A 27,996-nucleotide genomic window follows, 5' to 3' on the forward strand; every position below is an offset into this window, starting at 1 on the left:
TGTCACAATGTTGTGCCGACTTGCTGGGTAAGCAGGAACAAGTGGGTGTCTCTGTTTTCCCCTGCATGTAATGATTCAGATGGTACCAGTTCCATGGCCTCCACTGTGGGAGGAGGCAAGAGCTGATGCAAGAACGTCTGGGAGGCATTTAGAGCATCTTGCAAGAAGTGGTTGAAAATTCCTGTTACGAAATCCGAAAGCCCTCCTTTCCTTCTCACTTGAAACCTTTGGTCTTTCCAATCAGCAGCTCTTCGGAGACCACAAAGCATCCACAGCCACTGACCACAAAGTGAAGGTAAAAATAAAATGGGAATTCAAAAGATTTCCCAACTTGTGGCCAGATTCCAGTTTGGACCTTAAAAGCTTCCTCTCTGGTCAGCTTCCTGTGCTGAACCCCACCCCCAGCAAAGCTCACTTAGCTCTGAGAGCCTGTGTATTCCTTGCCATTAGGGATTGAAAACAGGAAATGAAGGGGCCTGTAGGGGGATGGGAAAGCTTAAAACAACTTCAGAGAACAAGCTGATGAAGTCATAGATCGTATCACCCTGCCTTTTCCATGTCGGGTTTCTTTAAAGATAAGGTAGTGACTCAAAATGTGCTGCCTTTTTTCCCCCAAGATGGAGCAGGGGAGGATTTCTTTAATATCCTCTTCCCTCCCAGTGTTTCCAAAGATAACCAGATGAGAGAAGCGACTCGATCCACGTGCATGTAAAATGCGATTACAGGACAATTTCCTCATCGTGGTCCCCGAGGGCTGAGGGAGGAGGGGGAAAAGCGGAGGAGGGTGGAGGCCAGAGATGGAGAGGAGGCCAGTAGCCACTAGGTCTTGCATTGTTGATGAGAATATCTTGTTAAGGCCCTGCTCATGCTAGAGGGGATGTTGTGGCCAATGGTTGGTAAATAACTAAATGGAACCCAGTGTGTAACTAAATGGGATGTTGTAGCCTACATCAAGTGGGTGTCTGAATGATGGGGCCTGACAGAAGCAGGAAGAAAGGGAGAGATGCTGCATGTCCAGATCCTGCCTGTGAGATGCCAGGCAAAGCTATTGAGAACACTAACACGTGGACATATTCCACCATTGCTGGTGCCCAGGCTGTGCTGGGCCAGGCAGCACTGTGTGATGAAGAGTAGCTTGGCAAGAGTCCAGGGGACCAATGTGAGGTGAGGTGGGTCCCAGCCAAACACTCCACTAGGGCAAATGCAATAAACCTTGATGCAGACACAGAAGGGAGCAGATGAATAGAGGGGAGAGCTCCATGAGAGCAAAGATCTAGGAACACAGGCTAGGGGACCCACAGACCTCAATTCCAATCTGATTCTGCCACAGACCTGTTCCCTAAGCCTCAATTTTCCTTCCCACAGAAGTGGCCATTGCATAGAGGATTGATATGGGGCTATAGGGCGGGGGATGGGGGACCCTGAAGTTTGCTTTTTCAAAAGTGCTTGAGGCTGTGAGCTGTGGAAGGGTGCCATAAGGAGGTATTTATGAAGTGCCAGCAAAATGGTACTGGGGGAGGGGGGCTGCCAAGTTAAAGGAAATACACAAAAGTAGAGCTAAGCTTATTTATGAAACAGCGTCTCTGGCCTTTTGGTGAACCCAAAGAACAGTTTCCATCTGGCAAGGCAACACTGTGGTGAGCAAGAAATTGGGGGCTGGTGAACTCTTTAGGGCAGCTCACTTGGAAAGGGGCCCCTTGCCTCTCATGAGAAGTAGACACCTGGCCTTGGCCCTGCCCCACCCTGCCAAGGGTGATGGATGTGGGTCAGAACCTACAGAGGCCAGGTTTCTTCTCTCTCAGGGCAGCGGGGGATAAGGAAACTTGCAGGAAATTAAGTAAAGAGAAGAGATCTGTGGGTGTGGGGTGAGGCAGGGGAGGGGGAGGGAGACTGGGATTGGAAGGAGGAGGGGTTGCACAACCTGCATGCTGTCTAGAGTCCAAGAGCGAGGATGTGAGAAGAAACAGATTGGACAAGAGCAAAGAAAGGTGACAGGCTGGGTAGTGGAGAAGAGAACTGTGGACAACTGTCCCAGGCCTGTTTCCATTTCCAGCCTAAAAGAATAGGGGGGCTATTGCCTTTGAAGTTTTTGATTCTGCTAAAGAGTCTATCTCCTTGTTTCAAAAGAATGAGCCAGAAGCAATGAACTTTAATCATAGATGATGCCATCAGTAAACGCACTTGCAGTCCTCTTGCCATCCCCAACCCTGTGTCCTCTGTTTTTCCTTAAGGAACCAGTTGGAAAGACATGCCTTTCTAACACCCTTCCCTCTTTAGTGCCACATGCCATGCGGCTATCTCCCCAACTCCCAGGGCTCCCATACCTTCCAAAAGGTGGTTTCGGGTGAGTCATGTTAATGGGTCTTCTCAGAGTATCTTGGAGCAGCCCAGGATTTCCACTAGGCTCCGGGAGCCAGGCTTTTCTGAGTGGAGACGGGTGGGACTGTGATGCTTTAAATCCAGCTCATTGTCCATGATCAAGAGGGGCCCTCAGCTTCAGCCTCATGGTCATCAATCCCTAGGCTTCGCTGTCCATGAAAGGAGCTGAGATCCACAATGACAATCCCTGAAGAAGGGACCCAGACTCTTGATTTCCTCAAAGTACTTCCAGATTAATTTTAACAGGCAAGGTTGAGCCTTACCATTGTAAGGACTTAGGTGACTAAGCAGTCTACATCTCCTCTCCTGTACTATTCAGTTCCTCCGAGTAAACACTATTGTAGACATGCTCATGAACACATAGACATTCATCATTCACACAGAGAGCTGCAGTTCAGATATGAGCACTCTGAAAAAGGTTTATGTATTGTGTGTGTGGGGTTCTTGCTTCACAGCTGGAGGTGCTGTTATGAACGTTCTGGAAGCTTTAAGAGCTATAGACTAGCAGGTGGAAGTGAACTACTGGAGACCTGTCCTTAGGGACTATATCTTATGTCACCCTCACTCTGGCAGCCATGAAATGAGTATTTATACCCCTCCATATCTGGCCAACATTCTGGTCTGCTTCATCACCCCCAGAAGCAATGGAGCCAGGCAAGCATGGACTGAACCCTCTGAAACTGTGACCCAAATTAATTCTTCCCTTTAAGCTTTCTCCCAACTATTTGTCATGGAGAGGAGAAACTAACACCCAAGCCTTTCCTGCTCCCTTCCAGCAGAAACACACAGAAAGTGAGAGAAGGCTTTCCTGGGGAAGACTGAGTTACAGTTGACTAGGCTGGGGGTGGGGTAGGGGTGGGCACATAGAGAAAAAGGAATGCCAGAGATTGTAATTCTTTATTGCCTTTCCTCCACACCCACATATCAGGTCATGTAAACCATTTCCTGTGGACATTTGTGCTGGTCTGCCTTCTGTGGGTCAAAAGGACCCCTGACCTTCACATGGGGAGCAATGCGCCCCCACAGCCAGGCTCTAGGTTAAACAGTCCTATGCCAGAGTCTGGGCTGCATCCACATTGGTTTAAGCCACTTAGAGCCTCCTCCCACCTCTCTCATTGGCCATGTTGGAGTTCCCAGCATTCTGGCACAACACTATAACTCCTGGGAGGGGAACAACAAGGAGGATAGAACACTCACCTTGCTTCTTCTGGAGCTGCTTAAAGATTTCTTCTTCTGCTGATGGACGAAGGAAGAAATCTAGGCCACCTACTACTACCAGGAGAGATGTAACTGTTAGTGGTCCAGCACTGTGAGGTTCACTGCCTCTGAAATGGATTTTTACTGCCCTGATTTTCAAAGAGGGGCTTCTGAGTGGAGAAAGGGAATGGTTGGGAAGCCTTTCAGAAGGGATGTTTGTATTAGAAGCACAATGTATACTGGGGAATATAATGGAATTTCAGGGCCAAAACTTCCTCTTAGGTTCTGGCTAGGAAGCTAATGCCAGTCCTTTCCCTGAGTGCCTATCATAAGCATTTGTTGAATGAATGAATGAATGCTAGAAGAGAGAGCTGAAAGCAGCTTAAAGCAAAGCCAGTGAGTGGGTCACCATGTAACAATCTATGAGTAACCACAGGAAGTAGAAGCAAGTCATTGGCTATAGGGAGAGAGGTATCTGAGCTGAGAGGAGCTAACTGTGCCTCAATGGATGAGTGGGTAGAGTATACCCATGACTCAACAAGGAACATGGAATGGGCCCAGGATAAGTTCATACAAGGCAAACTTCAAAGCAGAGTTCCATAAATTTTTCTGAAGGGACCAGAGCAAATGATTCCTCTTGATACTGTTTCTGGGGGCCTTTTCTGTTTCCCATCATCTTTGTTCCTTGACATTTTCATATATGTATAGATTACAGCACTTTGTTACTCATACCCCAGCACAATGGGGGGAAATATAGTATTTGACAACTAGTCTGAAGACAACTATGTATTTGTAAATGTTCTACTTACTCTGATTGCAATCCTCCATCTTGCAGCATCATACCTAGCCCCTGATACCTCCCTTTCCTGTCTGCCTTTATCCCATAATAAGTCAGAGCAGCATCTGAGATCACTTGGTCAAGGAGCCTGCAAATCCAACGAATTCTCTTCTAGTCATGGTCTTGTTCCCATCACTCAACCAACAGTTCTCAAATGCTCTAAGAAATGTGTTCCGGAATACTCATTGCGGCTTACTGTGGAGCAGCCAAAGCAGAAGTAACCTATGTCCATTGAGAACAAAGTAGAGAGAAGAACCAGGGTTATATACATAAACAAGGCACAGAAAAGGAAAAACAGTATGGGTCTATCTCACACACATCCTGCCGAGTAAAAGAAGACAGATATCAAAGAGTCCACAGGCATCTATTGATGCACATGTTTCAGAAGTAGACAAAGGGGAAATGTGGTGTTAGGAAAGAATGTGCAGAGTGCAAGGAAGGGCTGGGAGTAGAAGGCATGAGGGAGGCTTTGGGGCTTTAGAGATAGGTCTTCACCTGAGTGCTGCTTGCTCAGTAGTAGTTCTCTGAGCCAACCATTTATGGACTGTGTGTGTGTGTGTGTGTGTGTGTGTGTGTGTGTGTCTTTGCCTGTATCTGTGTCTCTGTGTATGCTCTGTGTGTGTCTCTGTGTGTCTCTCTGTGTGTGAGTGTAGTCAATAATATTGGCATCCAGAAGAATGGAAAATTCGGGGATTGCCTGGTCTAAGACATGCTATGGGGACCAGGAAAACAACTCAGGAGGTTCAGGAGTTTCACTTGTCTGTGGTAGTCCAAAACTATAGAAGCCCAGGATTTCTCAGTACACTTTATTTTGTGTGTGTGTGTGTGTGTGTGTGTGTGTGTGTGTGTGTGTATGTGTGTGGTGGGGGGTATGGGTGTGTTCATTCATGTTCATGAGTGTATGTACACCTACCTATAAGTGTAGGTGTGTGTGTGTGTGTGTGTGTGTGTGTGTGTGTGTGTGTGTGTGTGTGTGTGTGCATGTGTGTGGAGACCAGATGTCAATGTTGGGTGTCTTCTTCAGCCACTCTCTAGATGAATTGTTGAGACAGTCTCTCAATGAACCTTAAGTCACTGATTTATCTAGGGAGCAAGCCAGCCAGGGAGCTCCAAGACTTCCCCAACACAAGGATTTCACACATGTACTGACATACCAAGCTGGCGATCTGAACTCAGGCTTTTATGCTTGTGCACCAAACACTTTACTGACTGAGCTGTTTCTCCAGCCCCTAGACTCACTTTTGAAAACATCAGTTATGGTAGATAAACACATAGGTAGGCAGCGTCCCCAGGACACACCTGAGGTTTCAAAGGGTTGGGTCAAGTTAAGTGTCCAACTCAGCTCAGGATTGTAGCCCCCTCTTTTCCTCTTTGTGAACCAACACTGGGTCTTTGCTTGCCTCCTGAGTCTAATTATGCCTCCAGTCTATCAGGGTGCTCTAAGATCATCCAGCCCCTTCAAAGAGAAGAGTCAAAGCCACAATTTCCATTTTCCTTTGCAATCTCTTCTTCCCAAAAGACGTTTACCATGCTTCCCCTAGAGAAGATCAAGTTCTTCCTCTCTGGCCTTCAGTGATGGGTAGTCTTTGCTGATCCCTCTCCACAGCACATGGCCCTATTTATCTCAGAGCCACAAAACTAAAACGTCAGGCTTCGGTGATGATTTCCTCACAGACAAAAATATCTGTTCCCTAGGGATATTAGGCACTCTTTGCTAGACATGAAGCAGCTGCTAACTCTTAAAGATTTCACCATCTTCATCCTTGGATGCTGACAGCATAGCTCTCTGCTTCCATCCCTGACAAGTCAGCATTTCCACTACAAATACCACCTTATTTTCTTCTGTGCTCCCCCTTGTAGTCCATTGCCTGATCTTCTACATGAGGCTAACAATGTTAAACGAATGAATGATGAGCACATTTTTCTAGAGGTGTGAAAGTAGAAAGCTACTTTTTTGTAGAATTTCAGTAGTAGAGGAAGGGCGACAGGAACAGTTACAGGAAGGGGAGAGATGAGAAAGAAGATATGTATAGAAACAAGGATTGGGAAAGGGATGGGGAGGGGAAGGTCAAGGAGAGATACGGGGAAGAAGGCGAGTAAGGGAGACATTCACAGGAAAAGGGCAGGTAAGGAGGGAACTGGAGCTAGCAAGGAAGAAAACAAGAAAAGAAGGTGATGGCTACTGTGAAGGAAAAGTCACTAGATAAGCCAATGGCATCCAGTTGATAGGCTTCCCTTGTAGTTATCCTTAAACAGTGATTGTTGTTTAAACCACAAGAACGCAAAACCTTTGTAGCAAGCCAAGTTCTATCACTCAAGTGAAACATTTCTCCACACAGAGGAGCAGGGCCACGTTAATCCAAGATTTTGTTTTCCAGTTGAAAGATACTACAACCCAAGGGATCAGACTCTGAAGTCAGAAGGATTCCAGATTTAGTCTGCACGTGGTGTACATCAGCCCACCCAAACAAATTCCCATCGCATGCACTCCCACCCACTCTCTCAGACCACACTGACATAGCTCTTGAGCTACTCTTCTGCATTTTTTTTTGTTCGTCACCACACCACTAAAGCCTGCATCCCCGAGCATTCCCTAGATGCTCAGATAGAGGTCCGTGTTCTTTGTCCTGCTGTAAACCTCATAACTCGCTTCCTACCAACAGTCTCTTGTCAGGCACGAACTAGTTACAGTATGAGTAGTCTATTGGCAAGAACAGAGCAGTACAGTACAGTTATTAGTTCATGGTTGTTTGACTGCATGCTCTTGGGAAGAACTTCTTGGTGGCATGAATGTGGGTGGAAGAGGCTTTCAACTCATGTCAATCAGAAGGCAGATGTGGGGGGAAGGTACTGGGGGCCTTGTATAACCTTCAAAGACTCCAATAACCTAGTTCCTCCCACAAGATCCTAACTCCCAAAGTTTCCAGTGTCTACCAAGGTAGCATCACCAACCAGTTGGGGACCAAACATTCGGCACATGAGCCTGTGGGAGGCATTTCAGATTCAAACCATAATATGGCAGAAGGGACTTAGCTTTACATCCTCATTGAGGGTTTCAAACCGATAGGAAATTCTGTCTCTTTAACAGTAGGAATTCTAATCTCATTGCCTACGAATGAGACATGGGCATAGAATTTTGATTTAGACTTCTCTGGTATCCCTAGTGGACAACCATGCAGAGACTAGTTAGTCTTTCAACATCACTTTATACATTAACTTTTAACTAGCAGGGATGGGCAATGGGAGAAAGGGATCCAAAACCCATGTGGGAAGTAAGTATAAGCCAAACCTGGAAGTATTTTACATCACATTTGGCTATAACTAATCAGTCACAAGTCAGTTAAATGTCCACACTTTACCTAAGAGCAGCTAGGAAATGTAGTCTAGGTTAGCATCCAGGACTAAAGTAAAATATATTTGATAGATATTTAGCTAGTATCTCCACATTTAGGACTATTTTTATCTCTGAAATAGAACCTTAAACTTTGATAACCTTAAACCTTGTTAAAGTATCTCATTTTTATTAATTATTAAATGACAGATAATCTTTATGTTTATAGGATACAATGTGATGCTTTGATCTATGTCTGTAGTATAAAGTGAGTAAAGCAAGCTAATTAACATATCTATCACCTCTCCAATTTATTGTCTTTTGTGATGAGAATGTCAAATATCTCTTTGAATAATTTTGAAATATACAATGTTTTTATTAACTGTAGTCATGATGCAATGTGACAGATCACCAAAAACTATTCCTTCAGTTTGACTAAAACTTTGTACCCTTTCATCAACATCTTTTCATTCCCTACACCCTCTTCCTCCTAGCCTTTAGTAGCTATCTGTCTCCTCTCTCTTTCTTTAAGATTGACTTTTAAAAATTTCACATACACTTGAAATTGTTGTTTTTTTTTTTCTTAAAAAGGACATGGGATCTGAGGGAATGAAATCTAGAAGTTCCTGGTTAGAGCATGACACTCTGCTGAGACTGTCTGACTGGTGGATTATTTGTGGTATTATGTTCATTCACCCTTAAGATGAGATGGGGTGTAGCTATAAACTGATGGGTATTTGAAGGGACACGGCAGAACTGGGAGAGAAGAATTATCTAGAATGTATTCGAGACAATGCTGATTGGCAGAACATAGCCCAGGAAAGAAGAGGGGGAAATAACTGTGAGAAGAGCAAGGATGGGAAAGGCCAGGGCTTCAAGTCAGACCCACATCCTGCCTTTAGGGGTTCATGGGCTCTTAGTGAGACAATCGAAAATGTGCACAGGTCCATGGGTGGGGGGATGCTAACTGAATGGCTGCTGGATGGTGACAGACAGCCATGTTGTGATGGTTATGAAAGAAAGAGTATGCATGTGCCTTGGGAAATGATTCTGTGCCCAAGTTGGCCTACTTTGATGTATAAACCACTGATAAGTCTCTGTAGAACTCAGATCAGGAAGGAAACTGAAGGCATTGTGAAAGCTTCTGCAACCAAACACTGAGCGAAAGCCAGAACCTGAGTAGCAGCCTTGATTTGGGTTTTGCATCTGAAAGCAGACTTACTATAACTTGAAGAGATCAAAGACAGCCAGTATCTGGAGAGCTCTATGAGGACTGGCTTTAAAGGTGGGCCACCCTCAGCTGGGCAAGCAAGTTCAGGCCACTGTAGCAAATGATCATGGATCGCTAAAGAAAATATATTGATTTCTCATGCTTCTAGAATCTGGACAGTCAAGATCAGGGTGCCAATTTTGTCAGGTTCTTGGTGAGGGCACTTTTTCAGATTCACAGATGGTTGCTTCTTGCTGTATGTCCCATAGCAGAGTGTGGAGGTACACACACACACACACACACACACACACACACACACACACAGAGAGAGAGAGAGAGAGAGAGAGAGAGAGAGAGAAAGAGAGAGAGAGAAAGAGAGAGAGAAAGAGAGAGAGAGAGAGAGAAAGAGAGAGATACAGAGATACAGAGATAGAGACAGACAGAGAGACAGAGACAGACAGAGACTGATTTCCCTTCTCTTATTTTCTTGTGGTGCTGGGGTCTGACTCCAGGGCCTTGTTCACAGCGAGAAGGCACTCTTTCTCCTTAGGGTACTGCAAACCAGGAGAATTCTACCCTCAGGAGCTCATGGAATCTTAGTCATTCTAGGACGGGAAGAAAGATGCACACAAGTGTTGGACAGTGATGTGTCTCCTGCCCAAGTCAAGGTACCAAACAGATACAAAGCCACGAATGGGAAAGGGATCTGGCTGGTGAGGCTGAGAGGTGCTCTGTGGCCATATCTTTTTTACCGTTTTTACCAGATTGAGATGAAGGGTCAGAAAAATGCATACATCACAATGTACAGTTTCCTAAGAATTCACAAACTCAACACATTTGACCTCCCAGCACCTAGACCAAGAACTTGTAGTAGACCCGCTCTCTCTTTGCAGTGACAAAACACGCAAGAGAAACAGAACAAAGGAAAATTACTTATTTTGCCATACAGTTCCAAGAGGTTCTGTCCATGGTTGCCTGCCCACCTACACTTGAGGAGTATAACCATAGAAGTATGTGACTAAGGAGCTGCTTCCCCTCGTAGCAGGCAAGAAGCAGAGAGTGGGGAAGGGACCTCCAAAGAAAAGTCATCAGGGACCTGCTTCTTCTAGCTGGGCCCCACCAACTAAAGTTTCCAGAGCATCTGCAAATTAGCACTACCAGCTGTGGACCAGACATAACAGAGGCCTTTGGGGGACACTTCAGATTCAATGGGTAAGCAGTGCGATCCCAGAAACCGCCTTGCATTCTCATTCTTTTACTGCTTATGGCCAACAGTGGCCCACATTCTGCCTTCTAACAGTGTCTGCTAACTTTACTGGATTCAGAATGCTGCATCAGTGGAGTCACAGAGTACATACTCTTTCACGTCTGACTGCTCTCGATCAAGACTGTTTGTGAGAGTCATCCGTATCATTGTGTCTAATTGGAGGTTGTTGGTTCCCATTGCTGATCCTGTTCCATTGTGTGAATATGACATGCCTTATTTATCTCTTCTCCTGCAGATAGGTGTTTGAATTGTTTCCAGGTTTTCTTCTGTTTTTTCTTTTTTACTATTATGACTATTTTTATATGTGTTCTCTTAGCAAACCTGGGCATGCATTTCGGTTGAGGAGAGGCGTAGGAGTAGAATAGCTAGATTAAGGGGGAGCATGTGTCTTAACTCTCAGTAGATGCTTGCAAACAGTTTGTTCAAATATATACCACTGAGACACTTTTGCGAGCCAGTGGGATTGCCTCCTTAGAAAACTACATATCAGAGAAACAAAACTAAACATGGACTGTCCCAGGACAATCTGTCTTTGCATTCGAGAGAGGCCTCCTGTTCCATATCCCTGGCCATTTCCTACAAGGCCTACCTTTGGGGGGGAGGAGGTGAAGTGGCTCACATTTAGGGATTTGAGGCGTTTTCACAAGAACATGCATTTTAGAAAGTAGAGAGGCTTTAAATATCCTGGCAACTAAAAACCATAAGCTAGCACCTTTCCCTAGTAAAGAAGGGGTCCTGGCGACTACCCTCTACCTCGGCTCTTCTTTTGTCATGTCTTAATATTCTTCCAAACCTTCCCAAACCTTCCTCCCGCAAGTCAGTTGGAATTGGAACTCTTTGGCAGGTCCCTGAACTGCATGGCTAGAAAATTACATGCCGTGCACATCTGCAGCGAGGAACATGAGGCATTCTAGGGGAGATTTATTGCCTCCTTTCCCTCCTCCTTTTGGAAGGTTTCTGGATGCCGTTCCCTGTGTATAGCATGTGCCTCCGGCTTATCACTACGGTAAGTATAAAAGCAATTAATTTTCCCCCTTTTGGAAAGCGGAAGTTTTAACCGCACTTGAATACCATTTGCATTTCTGATTTCTATCAAGTTCACACTTCCAGCAAAGAGAGTCCTGCTGATATAATTTGTTTTTTTTTTTTTAATTGCATATTCTCTGGCAGGAAGCCGCTCCTTTTGCCTCCAACGCAGCAAACATGTACACAGAGAGGAAGCTCGGAGCATTCAACCTCTGTGGCAGGTTCACTCACCTTCTTGGCACAAGGGAGGCCAGGACAGGTGTAGGCATTCAGAGAAAAGTTCCCCTGCATTTTTCTGTCATTGTCCACATATGCCGAGCTTGTGCAAGGCAGTTGCCCTATGTGGGGAAGGCTGGTAGTTTGCAAGAGCTGCAGCTTTGTCATTGGCTGCCATTTGCTCTTCCGGTCAGAGACATTTTATAAAGGCAGAACAGACTGGCTGCTTGCTGGCTGTCACTCACTGACATGGTTTCTGCTTCTGTGCTTCCAGGTCGCTATTTGTCCTCACAGAATACTTAAGCCAGGAGGTACCAGGGGAACTTGTGACCTGGTGATTTCCTTGGGTTGTAGGTGAGGAGACTATGGCCAATTGCCTCATGGTTCCATATCCTTCACCCCACTTTGTGTTGAAGGTGCATCGTAGGCGGAGTATATTCCCCTGCCTTTCAGGTGAGGTGTGGCCATCTAACTTCCTTTTGTCGATGGCAGGGCCTCGGGCCTTTTCAGCTTCTTATGGTGCCTCTGATGTTACTTAGGACAGTTCTCTTAGACCATTTGTGTTGATGTAACAGAATACCTCAGACTGGGTCATATAGAAAAAACAAGGATCTATTTCTCTGGTAGCTCTGAAAACTGAGAAGTTCAAGATGGAGACTCTAACCTCTGCTGCATGCTTCTGTCATGACAGAAGCAAGGAAGGCAAGGGAGGCAAATTGACCTCGTATGGCAGACAGTGGAAAACAGTGTAATCATGAGCACTTCCCAGAGCAACATGAGGCAGTCCACTCATGAAAACAGGGCCTTGGAAGCTACACACTCCCCAGAGGGCTCCCAGCTCCCAGCTCGGCTGCTCAGGAGATGCGGTGTCTAGCATGTGTATTGAGGAAAGGACTGGACATTTAACCCACAATACCTGCCTGCCCTGTTGGTTTGAGGACGAGCATGAAGAGGCACAGGTGGAGCAAAATTGTTGTAACCAAGCCCCCTGATCTGAAGCCAAAGGCCTGAAACCCAGGCTCTGTCAGCCCCATCCTGGCTAGCCCAGATGTGTGGCACCATTTGTTACTGTTGTATATTGCTGATACTTTGAATATTATTTTTACATGTCACAGCTAACCAATACAGATATGGCAGCCCAGAGAGGAAACGTGGCTTACCTATTTTCACACACCTGGCTTGTTGTGTGGATAGCAAGATTAGAACCTGCGGTCCCATCCCTGGCCCTGTAGGAGTTATCCCAAGGTTTTCACACACACACACACACACACACACACACACACACACACACACACACACACACACACACACGTGAAAGATACCATTTGGTTGTAGGTCTTGCAGCTTTTAGGAAATATAGCTTGTAAAAACTCGTTGAGAGAAAACAGATGAAACTTTACATGGCTCCAGGGATTAATAATGTAACGGGGATTGTTCCACTTCTGCTTTGAAGTGAATCTGAACTGGCTGTTCCACCCCTCTCCTCCTCCTCTCCCACAGCTGTGGAGTTCCCCAGGAGCAAGGCTTTAATGGCTTGGGAGCTGCTCCAAATAGTATCTACAAGAACCAGAGCTGGAGTAGCCCTGGAGACCAACAATGACTGAAGCTGGGATCTGGCCCTTTCCTAGACAAGCAGGAAGCTCAAGCCCCAAGCCCAGCACTCTGGGATCCATGGCAGTTCAGGCAAGAAACACACGGAAGATGCTGAAGGAATTAGGTACCCCACACCATGCCTTCTGGCCTCCCTCCAGAGAGGGAAAGTGCACCTGCAGAACTCTGCTTGCTTGTACTCGGGAATGCCAGACTGTGATAAGGTGAACTTAAGGAAGCAAAGCACCACTCCCACCTCCCCGTGAAAAATACCCCTGGTCTTTCTCTGAGTCACCACAGGTTGACCCCTGTCTCTTTGGCCTATAGAGAAGAACTGCTGAACACTGGCTAGCTGACAGAATTTCTGCATGTTGTATTCTTATTGATGAGCACAGGCTGTGTCTTCATAACTCTGGAGCTTGTACCACACTAAAGAACACTGTCTGTTTTGTTTGACTTTGTTTTTGTTTTGTTGTGGGGTCTTATGTAGCCCAGGCTAGCCTTGAATTCATTATGCACCTGAGGATGATCCTACACTGTACTCTTGTTCGTCCAGCCTTTATCTCCCAAATGTTAGAATGGCAAGTGCAAGTCAACACTTGTAATAATGCTCAACAACACACTGTCTTGGGTACAGTGTTGCAATTCAGCTAAAGTAAGAGGAAAGCTACCTGCTGCCATATTAACTACAGAAGTTTAAGGTTTAATCAAGACAGGTATGGGTGGCACATGCCTTAATCACAGCAGTTGGGAGGCAGAAACAAGCAGATCTCTGTGAGTTTGAGGCCATCCTGATCTACATAGCAAGTTCCAAGCTATCCAGGGCTACATTGAGAGCATTGTCTCAAAAATAACAAAGATTTTTTATCAAGATCTATCTCTGTCCATATTATAAATTCCAAGGAGGGGAAGATCATATTGCCATTGTTCCTTGTTGCATAGCCAATTCATAGCACAGTGCCAGACACATAAGGAGCATCACTATGAGGATGAACGAATGGATTTTAGAATAAATGAACACAGCTGGTCTAAGAGAGAGCCCACAGGTGGCATTTTTGCATAACTGGCCACAGAGGTCCAGCATATCAGACCTGGGCCTATGGACCCTTTGGCATCTGGTGAAAGTCCCCCCTGCTCCTCCCCATGGCACCATGCCATACTAAACTTGTCTCAACAAGCAGTTACTGCTGAGATAACATCTCTATCACCCTGGCCTCCCTGGTGACTAGAGGATACAAGGGACACCGGGGACTGTGGCAGCCGGAGCAAGCGATTGCACTCCCCTGCCGATTCCCCACCCCTGATTTGCTGGCAGAAGTTGGTGTGCTGGCAGCATCTGCTGCTGTTTGGAACCAAAGCTGCTCGTTGTCATTCCTGGTGCCAGCTGGGCAGCCGAGCAAAGTCACCAATGCATAGAAGAGCCCAAATTGTCAGGGGCCACCAACGCCTGGGATAGGGCAGAGACTGACTGACTCTCCATGTCTGGTAAGAACATCACATGGCCATTAACCTTCCTCACTGCTAGGACAAGTTGTCTGAGGCAAGTTCAGAGAGAGCAAAAGAAAAACAGCTGCCTCTCCCTAACCCCATGCTTCTTACTCCCCCTAGTCCAAGGGAACTGCCCGAGACAGGCTCAAACCAGGCACAAATTCAGCCAGTTAGCTTTGGGAGATGAGCCTGTAAAGCAGAGGTGAGGTTGCTTGGAGATTGAGCCAGGTCAAAAAGAAGAGTCACTTTGGGGTGCACTAAGTAGCTGCAGACATTTGCTGGGGCTCAGGCATTTGTTCTCTTGGGAAGCCTCTGAAGAACAATATTTATTTCTATCTTGTCCTCCATTGCAATTGGGTTGCTCCTGACCTATATCCTTCCTTGCATTTCCAAATCATGATGGCGTTGAGCTAAGTGAGCTTCCAGGATGCTGGAACCAGCCCTCAAGTGGACAAGCTGAGAGACACAGGTCCTTGAAGGGGAGGAGATGTAGTGCCCTCAAGAGCTATCCGATCAGAAGCTTTGAACCCAGGGTGGCTCTGTAGAAAATGGGCGTGGCCTCAGCAGGTTCTGTATATTTTCTTTACAAATGGCCTAGAATTAGAAGATGTGGACCCCAGGTCTCTTGCACTCAACTGTAAGATCTTTCATGTCAAATCAGCCTCTGTTTTTCCACTTAGGAAAAAAAAAAAAACAGTTCTGTCCATGAAACGTTGAGAGGTTGTTTAGAACCAAATTATGACAGTGAACAAAATACACAGTGTTTTATATTAATATGAAATCCTGGTCCCTTGTCCAAAAAGCTACTGCATTGTTTTCCTGTGAATACACTCTCATGGAGGGTTTCCAAGGCTACAAAGCTATCAAAGGCCCTTGAAAAAACTAAAAGTACAATACAGTTTCAGACGGGAATATGTCAATGAGTCCACCTGCAGCAGGTTCCAGATTCTCCTCCAGGTAAATGTGGCCTCATGGAAAGGAAGATTATCATAACCTCATTCAAAGAATTCTTCCCATACTTGGATGGCCCTACTTAAGCCTCAATTACCGATCTCCCCTCTTCTCAACCTCCTCCCTCACATATCTCCTAGCTCCTCAGGGTGATGCTAATAAGTTCTCTGCCTCCTCAGTTCCTAATTATGTTAGTTAAGGGAAGGCTGGCTGCAGTAACTTACAGACCCTCACAGCTCTGGGCTTATAATAAAAATGTTTCATTCTATGTGACAAGCAGGCACCATGAACCTAATTGTTTTGACTCCATCTCCGTATTCAGTGATTCGAGAACCCAGATGCCGTCCATTGTATGCCATTGTCATCATCATCATGAAATTCTTTCTGGAGTTCTCTATTTTCAGTCAACTTGAGAGGGGGAAAATATGGAAGATCAAACATCAGAATGTAGACAATGTCTTGTGCTACTGCATATCACCATTCCACTAGAACTTAATTGTCACGGCCACATTTAACTGCAAAAGAAGTTAATAATGGTAGACTGTCTTAGTGACCAGGCAAAACAGAAAATGTCTTTGGTGACCAGACAATAACACTGATATAACCTTTAGAGTCATATGATCCACTGTTAGAGTTTGGATCTTCAATGTCTACTCAAGGCTCTTACATTGATGGCTTGTTCACTAGTCTGTGGTGCTATTGGGAAGTGTTGGAATCTTTAGAATGTGGGGCCTAGTGGGAAGAAGTTATGTCATTGAGGTCATGACCTTCAAGGAGATACTGTAACTCCAGCCTCCACCCACCCCTGCTTATCAACGTTCATGAGCACTGCTTTAATACATGCTGCTCCCTCCCCCATGCTGCTCTGTCTGGCCACAGTCCCAAAGCAAGGAGACCCACCCAACATTGGCTGAAATCTCTACAACTGGGGATGTCTAACCTTTTGACATTGTGGTAAGGTATCATCTACAAATGTATTGGGCAACACTCACAGCTGTTTCGGGGCACATGTGGCCTGTGGGCCCCCAGATTGGACATGTCTATCTGAAACAGTATTCTAAAATATATCTTCCCTCATTTTGAGTTGATTACCTCAAATATCTTGTCATAATGACCAAAGCCTAGTATATCAAAGAAGAGCTGGATCACATGGGAGCTCCAAAAAATCAAGCACTCCCAGACAAAAAGTCAACAGAAAAAAGATGAGTCCAAATAAAGGACCCCACAGAGACCATAGTTAAGAGAAGCAAGCAGTTGATGTCACTGTGCCTGTCCATGTCCCCATGCAACCCTCACATCTATAGTGCTGAAGCACATAACTTTCTCCCCAAAGCCATGGGTTGACATGCTTCTATGTCTTTGCTTACATTTCTTCTTTTCTGCAGTGCCTCTCCCAGTTTCATTTAGCTGGTCCACCATATGTCTGCCCCAGTGAACCCAGCCTCCTGATAGTCAAGCTCTAGTCACGTCCCTCCCTTTAAATCTGGGCTGGTTCCACAGCTATGTTTAATCAACAGATTGCAGTGATAGTGGCAATTGGACAGTTCTAGGCCTAACACATGAGGCCGCCTGACAGCTTCTGCTCTTGTGTTCTCAGGATCCTGAGTCACCATGTAAGAAGTCTGGCTGCTGTGCTAGACAGAACACATGACATAACTATGTGGCGAGGCAAAGACTCCGAAACCACGTGGAGAGAGAAAAGCTTAGCTCAATCCAGTCTCCAGCCAGCCCAACTGCCAGCTGAATTTAGCCACAAGAGGGATTACCAGAAAGGCCAGCAGAAGAGTCACCCAGCTGATCTCAGCCCTGACTGGAGAAGGATTAGCAAATAAAATGCTGTTTCAAGCCAACACATTTCGGGTCATTTGTATGGCAGCAGTAGAAAGGTGAGGTAATGTTTCATGCCAGCCTTAAACCTAATCTCTCTGTTCTCCCCTTTATCTCTCTCTATCATCCTTGTTATGGTTTTAATATAAAATGCTGCCATAAACCTGTGTTTGAACATTTGGTCCCCAACTGATGGTGCTATTTGGGGAGGTTGTGGAACCTTAGAAGATAGGGCTTGCTGGCAGAAATGGGTCACTAGAAGAGGGCCTTGAGGATTATGTATGGCCCAACCCCACTTCCAGCCTTGTTCTCTGCTTACTGTTTCATCATGTTGTGAACATGCCATAAGCACCTGTTGTCACAGACTGAACCACCCTGCCATGCTATCCCATGATGGACTGCATACTCTGATACTGTAAGCCAAAATAAGCCTCTCATCTCTAAGTTGCTTCTGTAAGGTATTTTTGTCACAGAAAGTAACCAATACAGTTCAGTTCTCTTAGCATGGTTACAAACCTTTCTATTTAATGCTCTTCTCAGCTCCCATAGAATACTAAACACACATCAGTTTCACCATTTCTCACTCTAGATTCCATCATTTACATTCCCATTCGTTTGCCTGTAAGGGCTGAACACTTTTCATGAACTTGAACCAAACCCTCTTTCTATGTTTTCCATACTGAATTCATGGCAGCAGATGCTCCGAAATCCTTTCTGAAGCAATCAGTCATCTTTTCTAATTGGTTCACAAACTGGAATGTGGGTTTCATCTAAGAGAGAGAGCCCAAGAGAATAAGAAGGCATGTTCTTCACCTAAATTTCGTAAATATGATTCAGAGCAGCTCTGTGTGAGAGAATTCTGTTGGGTAATTGGATTTGCTTTTCTTACGCTCTACATGGGCATATTGACAAGCTAAAAACTGCATTTTGAAGATGTCTTTAGAACAAGGCTTCTGGCAATGTGCTACAATCCTGAGAGGATTGAACAATGAAAGAGAGGCCGAGCCCATCTGCCTAAACCAGTTGACATGGCCAGGTAGACTGCCCATGACTGCTAGAAGGAAGTGGACTCCAGTCTATCTAGTTATCAGTTTTGATGGGTATGTGATAGAATAGGCAGTGGAAGCAAAATTTTTCTGATCTCTATGTTATAACACTATAGATAAAGATGTTACAAGATCCTGGGGAACTGAAAAAATACCATTGACCTTTGTCTGATGATTGTTGAGAGGCCTGGCAATCAAGCACAAGAGAAGGCTTTAAATAAGAAACAGTATGGCTGAAGGATGTGATAATCTCATGTAACAAGGAAAGCCATTTTGATGATGTCCCTGGGGGTGTCCTGATAACAGGAACCATATATTTGTAACCCAAGGTTTCAATTCAACATACCTTCTGGAGGAGTTGGACAACATGAATGCAATACTAGAGACAGAGCAGGGAGACTCTGTACCTAGACAAGAGTAATGAAAAAGAATCCAAGCTAAAATTCCTATCCAATCTACCACATTTTATAATATGGCCCCTCATAAGGCTTTAAGTGGGACATGTTGGTTTGCTGATTTACCCCCAGGGAATAGAAGGTAGAATCGAGTTTAATCCATTTTCATGACAGGCAGGGCAGGAAAAAGTAGGGAAAAAATAGGAAGAGGCTGACTGACTCTGATCCTTCCTGTATGGAATGTTTCTGTGCAAACATTGGGAACACTACAATGGCATAGTGATTTAAGATCTTTCACATTCAAAGTACCTGGGTTCAAATCCCAACCCTACATTATTTAACTGAAGACACATTAATTATCAACACTAAACCTCAATCTCAAGTTGAGAAATGAAGACATAGATATTATTTCCATCATAAGGTTACTGTAATGACAAAATACAACATTATCTTTGGAGGCACAAAATGCCTGATACAAAGTAAATGCTTAGAAATGATAGCCACTCACCGGTGGAGAGTAGAAAATAATCAAAAGCCAGTCTAAAGCAATTTGCTCTTATTGTTAGCATTTGAATTTTTTGAATGATATAAAAGGGGTACTTAGATAAAATTAAGATGTATCCACAATACCATCTAGAAAAGAGTGATATACTTATTTCCAGTGACTGACAACAGTAAAATATTTTAATATTATTTATTAAGGTTGACAATATGCTAGATTGTGTCGGAAGCACTTTATATACACAAAATCATTGCATCTTCTCAGCAATGCTACAGAGTAGATGCTACTGTTATCCTCACTTACCAATGGATAAATTCAGGGCTCAGAAGGACTAAACAACTTGCTCTGGTCGCACAGATACTAGAAGGCCAAGTTTTAACTTGAGACCAGCCGTTCTGGCTAAGCAGCAATCCACCATCCTCATAAAATGTCTCTATTTTGTACAACATTCCAGGAGGGTTGCAAGATCAGAACTTATTTGTAAGCAGGAATTGTTCTGTTATTAAAGAACTTACGAGGGAGACTGGAAAAAGAAATATATTGCTCGTGCAAGTAAATATTTACATACACCAAAATATTTATGTCCATATATGTGAGTACTGCTTTCCACAGAGGGAGAAGAAAACGTGTAAATATTTACTCACTGGAAATAGCTGACAAGTAGTTAGGAAATAAGAATATTTATACTGTGCATTGCTTTTGTGTTGTCCAATTGTTTCATCTGAAATCCATGCACTAATTTCCAAGTTGGACAAGTAATGTGAGATTCTTGAACTTGTAAATTCAGGGCTGCTTTTCGAGATCCCTAATATGGACATGAAACCAATTTCTAAGCAAAGCAAATCCCAATTTTCCTAAACTACATTTTCTACAAAGGCATGTTACTTTTTAAGATGCCTTGGTCCTTTCCTGGAAGAATAACTCTTAGGCCAAAAATTGAAGGCTCTGTCTTTATGTTCCAAGCCCCACACTGTAGGTTCTGGCAGGGATGCATGCTCTGGAGGGTACTTCTGGGCCAACAGTTGGAAGTTATTAGGGAGCAGGTCAAATACTGAATTGGCTGGATAACTGCCCAGATTGGTGATGACCCTCAGACAGAGCCAAAGATTAGAAAATGTTCAAGTTATTTTTTTACATGCATAGTGGAATTACGAAAGAAATTGTAACAAAATGAAACTCTAGTGGTGTGGGGGGGTGTGGGTGTGGGTGTGAAAATATAAATTCATAATATAGAACCATGACCTAGTGTATTGGCCATTCATGTTGGTACTTTCTCATACCATCGTGTTTGACCCTAATTTGTCAGGAATTCCTTATAAACTGGATTTACTGTAGCTGCAAATGACAGAAAAATCTCCATGCACTTTATGCAAATGACAAAATATTTGTTTTCCTATGTAATAAGGAGTTTCAAAGTGGAATAATTCTGGGGTTGGTTAATCAGTGGTTCATATCTGCTGTCCATGTTTCATTTCCTTCTATCTTTTCTTATATGTTCTTGGTGTATTGTCTTCTCCTTGACCAGATTGTCTTATGGAGGCAAGAATGAAATTCATCTGCAGATAATACAAAGTCAGACAGAAGATAAGAGAGGTTTGAAATCAATACTCCTCATTTTTAATGTCTAACTCTTTTTCAGAAGCCTTGCAAACATCTGTCTTGTCCTAGGATTGGTCAGAATTAAATCATATACCCATATCACCAGAAAGGGAATGGAGCCAGGTCAGTGAACACACAGGAATCACTAGGTGTCTGCCTTGTGAGCAGAGGAGTGGGACCTACTTCCTTTGAGTATGCATCCTCACTGAACAAGAGAGAGAAAGCCCATAATACCATCAGGTGTTTTCATGAAAGGATGAAGAAGATAAAAGAGGCAGGTGACAGGATCCCCTGCATCTCATGAGAAAGATGAGGTAAGCAACCTTAGAGAAGTATGGCCTTGCCTTTGGCCAATGCTCCAGCTGTGACTCAGACACACTACAATTTCTGCCCTACCATGTCTGCTTTAAGTGTCTCTGACTGCTGCAGCTTTCATGTTAGCAGAGCAGCTGGCTGTGTGGGCACAATTGATGTTTCCACTGAGCACTCTTCTCCATTTCCTGTCTAGACAATTATGAAAGGGCTGCTTATGGAAATTCATTCATAGGCATTGCTCACCTGTCACTGGCTCCAGGCCTCCTCGCTTACTCTCTCTCCATCAGTTCTGTCAGAGGCCATATTTACCTCAACATGGAGGACTGCTTAGCAGAGCACCTTTAGGCTGGGCAATGAGAGCCAAGAGCCAGTTAAAGGACTATGGCTTCTTTGTCATAACTATTTTTTTTTTTGCTGCAATGAACTGACCTTGTACCTCAAGCTGCCTCTCTCATACTTAGATTCTGACTTCTCAATGCCCAGTCCTCAAGCTCAGAGTCACTATTTCCCTTCCCAACCAGCTCCTAGAAAATATCTAGTGCTTTCACTTCCATATGGTATCTCCAGTACTTCTTTGCTTCTCCAGGCTTCCATGAATCTTTGCCAGAGACCGGAGTACTTATGCTCTTTAGTCCCCTTTGCTTAGAGTCCCCTCTCCCAGCTAGATCTTTTATATCAGTCTATTTTATATTAGTTTGTTTCCTTATTCTGTATGAGAGTTCCAAAGGGTAAGGTCTACATGTCTACATTGGCTCCTTTAGGCCCAATGAAGACCAAAATATGCTGAGCATGGTGGTAGCCATCTTCTGCACAAGAGCTATATGTATGCATGGATTTGTATCTGCTTTTGTAATGAGATTTTCATAAGCTTTGATTTATTGGCTAATGAAGGAGGGTGGAGGTTTATTCATGTTTGTTTTGTTTATGTGTTTGCTTTGTTTGCCTGCTTAATTTACTTCAATGCTAAGGCACTAGGAGAGTCAAGAGAGAAAAGAGACAAGGAAGTGAAGAACAGGCTTTCTGCCAAAGACTACTAGTGGCCCACCTAAATGCCCTAAACATTCTACCTTTTTCTTATTAATGGAACCTTTGTTGTATTCTGAGTGGCAACATGCCCAGCTAAAAATCCACACATCCCAGCTGTCTTGTAACTAAAGAAAGCTGCATGTCATGGCTCCGATCATTAAGATACAAGTAAATCCTGGTATGTGAGGTCTTCAGGAAAGCCTGTATGGTGCATCTGTGATGCTGAGGTTGAGGAATGAATGGTTTGTTGCCTCAACTGATGAGCATACTGACAGACAGACAGCCTTTGGGAGTTAACACCTATATGGTTGCCTCTACAAGAGAAATGACCTTCTTACTGGATTCCAATGACCTGTCAGTATGGAGTATATATTATAGCTGACCACCCAAACTCTAGAGCTCGAATGATATTGGGGATGGCTTCATGGCCCTATTCCTCCCCACCTCACCCCCGTACAACCCCACTTCTTCCCCTCCCTTCTATGGGTCTTCATCTTAAGTGCACTGCCCTTCTACATACTAATCTTTGTAGAGTCTGAATCCCGAGGAAGCCAACTCACTACAGCTCTTGAAAGAGGAACACTCATTCAATTTACAACATCTGTCTTTGGCATCTCCATTTTTCCTGCCTGGAGCACAGATGCTAGCTGTATGGATGGCAGAGCAGCCATCTTGTGACCATGAAAAAAACAAATGCATCTGGATGGAAGTCATCCACTAGGGAGCTTGGAGCACTCAAGGAAGCACAAAGGAGCCTCTTCTGGACACCATTGTGGAAGCCCAGACATGCTTGCACTGGCTGACTACCTCTGAATTTCTTGGTCCACAAAAAGTGAGAACAATTTGGCAAAGCCACCATTAAGTGCTGCAAACATATTTATAACATAGCCACCAATAGCACATGATAGTTCAGTTCTGAGGTCTTGTGAAGAGATTCACCCATTAAGCAGTCAACAAATGGGCAATATGCTCTTACTGTCAATTCTAGGTCTATGTTGGACAACAGGGAAAGTATATTAAACATAACAGACAAGGTCTCTATTCTCATAGTGCTTATATTCATGGAATGAAAAGACACAGTTGGGGTATGCTAATGTGCTCAGGGTTTAGGAGGTTTACAATGAAAGGCTGCTGGATAGAAGGGGTTCTAAGTGACTTTATGAAGGTGTTACAAAGGTAGCTGGAAGTTGACAAGAGTGACAATGGAGATGCCAATGAAGAGGGCACATGAGAGCCCTCTTGGGATAAGATGTTGATGGTGAAAATGGAGAAAAGTAAATGGCTTTGAGCTTTATGAGGTAAGGCCAGCGGGACTCACCATAGGTAGTAGGAAGAAAACTCTAGAATGAGTTCCATGCTCTTGGATGTAGCATCTTAAGGAAAGATAGGACATTTTCCAAGGTAGAACAAACTCAAGAGCACCTACATGATATGGACAATAGAGTTCTATTGTTTTCAGTTTGGCATGTCTGTCAGATGGTCAATAGCAGGGATTAACTAATATTGAGGACATGAAAATGTGTCACTAAGATCTTTTGCTGTAGGAAGCAAAATAGATTTATGAGATAAGATTCTATGCTTCACAATGAGACCACATTCCTGACAGTCTGCTCCGGGACCCTGATTGCTCCACAGACTCATTCTTACAAGACAGGGAGTCCTCTAACAGGTAACTTGGGCTAAGGGGCTCATTAGCACAGACATGAATATTTTCTTTCAACTTTGCATTGATCCTTTGTGGATTTTATATCATGCACCCAGATCCCATTCATCTCCTTGTCCCCTCACTTCCACCTTTTGCCCTTGCAACACCCCCCTCCAAAGCAAAACAATGTAAGTGTTCATTTCAATATGTCACTGATCTGGTTCAAGGCCTCTGGCTTCTGTTACACTATCGATACTGGCCCTCACTGAGACTCCTCTTGGATATCCTATTGTTGCCTCTGGATCTGCCTGTCTGCCTCCTTTACATGCTCTAGCAGTTCATAGATGAGGTGGATTTTGTGGTGGGATAACTCATAGTCCTGGTTCTGGACCTGTGTGGTAGCTGGGTTGGTCAGCCTGTCAGCTTTCCCTAGTCATCACCACCCGGTGAGCTCAATAGCACTGGCCTGGATAGCTCACCCAATATGGCAGGCCTCAAGGAGCAGGGCCAGTTTTCCCACTTTCATGCCCTCAGGTTCAGCTCACCTGCATTCACACCACCAGGGCCAGCTTTACTCTTTTGCCTAGGTGAGGTTCAGGGCCTGCTTTCCCAATTACTGCAGTTGGAAGGGGGCAGGGCCAGCTCTTCTATTCTCATTCCCCCCAGGCCAGCTCTCGCTCCTTGCAGGTGGCAAGGAGTGGGTGGAGGGTGTAATCCCCTCACCCATGCTACCCACATGGCATAAAAGAGGGAGGGAGCAGCTCTCCTGCTCTCACACCCTCAGGCCAGCTCACCTGTGCCCCCCACCAACAGGGTCATCTCGATTGTGCTGCCCAGATGAGGTGCAGGCCTGCTCTCCTGAGTGCTGCAGTTGCCGAGGGATGGGACTAGTTCTCCCTAATGCTGCATGCAGCAAGGGAAGAAACCAATTCTGTACAGCTCTATCCTCACTGCTTTTGGTCCTACCAGGACTCAAGGACATCAACACAGACCTTGGCTGCAACTGGGCCACGGATATTTTTCTTGAACTGTGCTACAGTCTGAAACTCTTCCAACTCACTTCCTCTTTCCCCCCTGCACTGACTCTTCCATGGCATCAGGCCCCCTTTGCAGTCTGGAAGCTCATCTTGCCTGCTCCCACCCCCTAGATTGCTTGTTATATTTCAGATATTTTCCCCCAAGAAACTCCCTGCACATATAATCCAGTCTGCTTCTAAGGGACTTAAAGAAGCACCTCTAGGATGTAAATCATGAGCCTGGTGCGAGTAGAAAAGTCTGAGTTGAGTTGTAGGTAAAAATCTGAACTATATTGTGAGCCTAGGTGATATCACCTAACAAGTATGGTTATAAATAAATTTAGAAGATTGTGTGAGACTAAACATTGAGGTTTTATTTATTGAAGTTGTATAGAGGACACAGAAAAGAATGGAGGCATGACAACAGAAATGTGAAAGGGTTTTCTATTAGTATTGTTAGCTTAGGTTCGTTGTACAATATGATGCACTTCACTCACTATGTAATTTTCATACATGTCTGTTGTGCACTTTGCTCATAATACCCATTGTCCTTTCTCATATCCTTCTACGTGTCATCTTTCTCTTCCTAAAGAGTTCTCCCTCTGCTCTTCTGTCTCATATACATTTGAAGTATAGAGTCCACATATCAGAGAAAACATGTGAATTTGTTTATCATAATGATCTCCACTTCTATTTTCCTACAGATGACTAATTTCCTTTTTCTTAATGACTAAACAAAACCCTGTTGAATAAACCTATATGTTATTTATGCATTCATCTGTTGAAGGCTATCTAGCCTGGTAGCATGTCTTCAATCTTGTGACTAGTGCAGCAATAAACACTGACACACAAGCATCTCTGTGGTCCAAGGATTTAAAGTCCTACAGATAGATACCAAGGACAAGTACAGCTGGATTGTATGTTAGCTCCACTTTCATACTTAGAGGAATCCCCATACTGATTGCCATACTGGCTGCACTAATTTACTACCCAACTGGCGGTGTATGTGCGTTTCTTTTCCCGACACCTTCACCATCACTTCTTGTATGTTTCCTTGATGATGGCCATTCTGACTGGAAGAAGATGGAATCTCAAGTGTAGTTTTGATGTCAGTTTCTCTGACATGAAAATTTCCTTGAGCATTTTTCATATGTTTTTGGCTACTTGTACATATTAATCTGAGATCTGTCTGTCATTGATCACATGATATGATTTGTAGGTATCTAATGTTTTTAATTTTAATATATTCTAAGTATTGTATTAACCCCTCAGACACATGCTGACAAAGATTATCTCTTTCTGTAGGCTGTCTCTTCACTCTGGTATTGTTTCCTTTGCTGTCCAGAAGTAATTTGAAGAACCAGGAAGGCACTAACTGCATCAAATGTTCCTTTAAAAACCAGCAATATGATTCATTGGGAGTGTCCCTTATAACTTGGTACTAACACAGAGGTAAAAGAAGGTAAATAAATTTATTGGTCCAGTGTTAAAAAATATGGGCATCCTTGTTCTTGCTTTCACTTTCCTAACAAAGAACAAGATGAAAATATGAACTTGCAGGTAAAGAGGGGTTTTCAGAAAGAGGAGAAATTGTAAATTAACTTTATCCAAGGACAGATAACAGGCTTCAAAGGCAGGCTTGCCATATGGCTAGCATGCCTTTTTGATGTTCTTGGTCATATGTTTTAAATGAATCCTTCAGTCCCTTTGGATAAAAACCCACATGAGTAAAGCTGATTTCATGACAAGAGCTTGTGAGATGACAGCAAGTGGAACTACCCAAAACCCAAGGGATAAACAGTCCCCAAGCATGGAAATGTCTCTCTTTCTACATTTGTCTTCAACATCCCAGAGCTCAAGGCAACTTTGGTACCTTAGGAGTTCAAAGTTGAAACTTCCAAGAAATAAATGCTTTGTGGTAGAACGGTGGGAGAACCATGTCTTTTGGGAGGCCTTGGGACAAAGACCACTCTCTCTTCCAGTAGTTTCTGTTGGTACCCTTCCACTAAGATGCCAAGGTTGCAAAATTTGATTGTATGCATTCCAAGACACATTCAAGACTTTCTCTGAGTACTCCTAGAAACACCTGGAGGAAACTTTGTGATTCTGTAATCTTATTTCCCGGAATAATGAACTATTACAACTTAAATACTGAGATGATTGACTGTAGCCAACTCCAATAGGTTCATAAATTTTGTGGAGGTGTTTGGGGATTGGACTAACATTTGAAAAGATAGACTAGATCTAGATAACACAGATTTCCCTTTCTAATATATATATGGGATTCATCCAATCAGTTGAGGGCATGCATAGAACAAAACAATTACCAAGCAAGAGGGAAGTTTTTCCAGAACATGAACTAGTTTGTGGGTTTTCAGTTTGCCAACCTACATGGTACATTTGGGGATTTTCAGCCTCTGTAGTTACTCAAGAAAATTCTTTAAGATAAATCAATCTATCTCTGCCTCAACCTCTCTGTGTTTATCTCTAATCTACTCTCTCTCTCTCTCTCTCTCTCTCTCTCTCTCTCTCTCTCTCTCTCTCTCTCTCTCTCCTAGTTGTGGTTCTCTGGAGTGGAGAGAATATTCATGGGGAGGAACTCAAACTCAGCTCAGATATCAATTCTCAATGCTCCATTTGCCTTCAAAGCCTGGGGAAGCCTAAGTTGTGTTTTGTTGTTGTTGTTGTTATCTTGAGAATAAAAAAGATTGTAATATAAAAGAAGCCTGATGAATACTGAGTAAAAGAACTTAAATGAGCAGACAGGCTAGTGAATAAACATTATGGAAGGAAAATAGAGAAAGGCTATAGATGGAGGAAGGGGGGATGAATATATGAATGAAAAAGTTTCAGTAATGGGAAGTACTCAGTTTGTAAGCCTTGAATTCAGATGGCTTGTGCCATTCCCAATGCTGCTACTTACCCTCTTTGTGAGCCTGCCAGTTCTTTCTTTATACCTAGAATGAGAGTAACAATAAGTAACAATATTTGGGGCTAGAGTTGTAGCTCAGTAGCATAGACCCTGGATTCCATCCCCAGTGATGTAATAATAATAATAATAATAATAATAATAATAATAATAATAGTAATAATAGTAAAAATAAATAGGGAATGGTGAGATGGTTAAGAAGG

At 43.9% G+C, this 27,996-nt stretch overlaps 1 long non-coding RNA gene across 1 annotated transcript; it reads left to right on the forward strand.

The window, feature by feature from the left end:
• On the forward strand, positions 1 to 27,960 carry LOC107978812. The gene is made up of 7 exons (XR_004771486.1): positions 1 to 295; positions 9,998 to 11,228; positions 11,739 to 11,917; positions 12,965 to 14,539; positions 17,091 to 17,379; positions 20,903 to 21,176; positions 26,170 to 27,960. It is a non-coding gene; the product is annotated as an uncharacterized LOC107978812 (long non-coding RNA).
• Positions 27,961 to 27,996: the final 36 nt, after the last annotated feature.

This window comes from Cricetulus griseus, chromosome X (assembly GCF_003668045.3).
Source record: "Cricetulus griseus strain 17A/GY chromosome X, alternate assembly CriGri-PICRH-1.0, whole genome shotgun sequence".
NCBI lineage: Eukaryota > Metazoa > Chordata > Mammalia > Rodentia > Cricetidae > Cricetulus > Cricetulus griseus.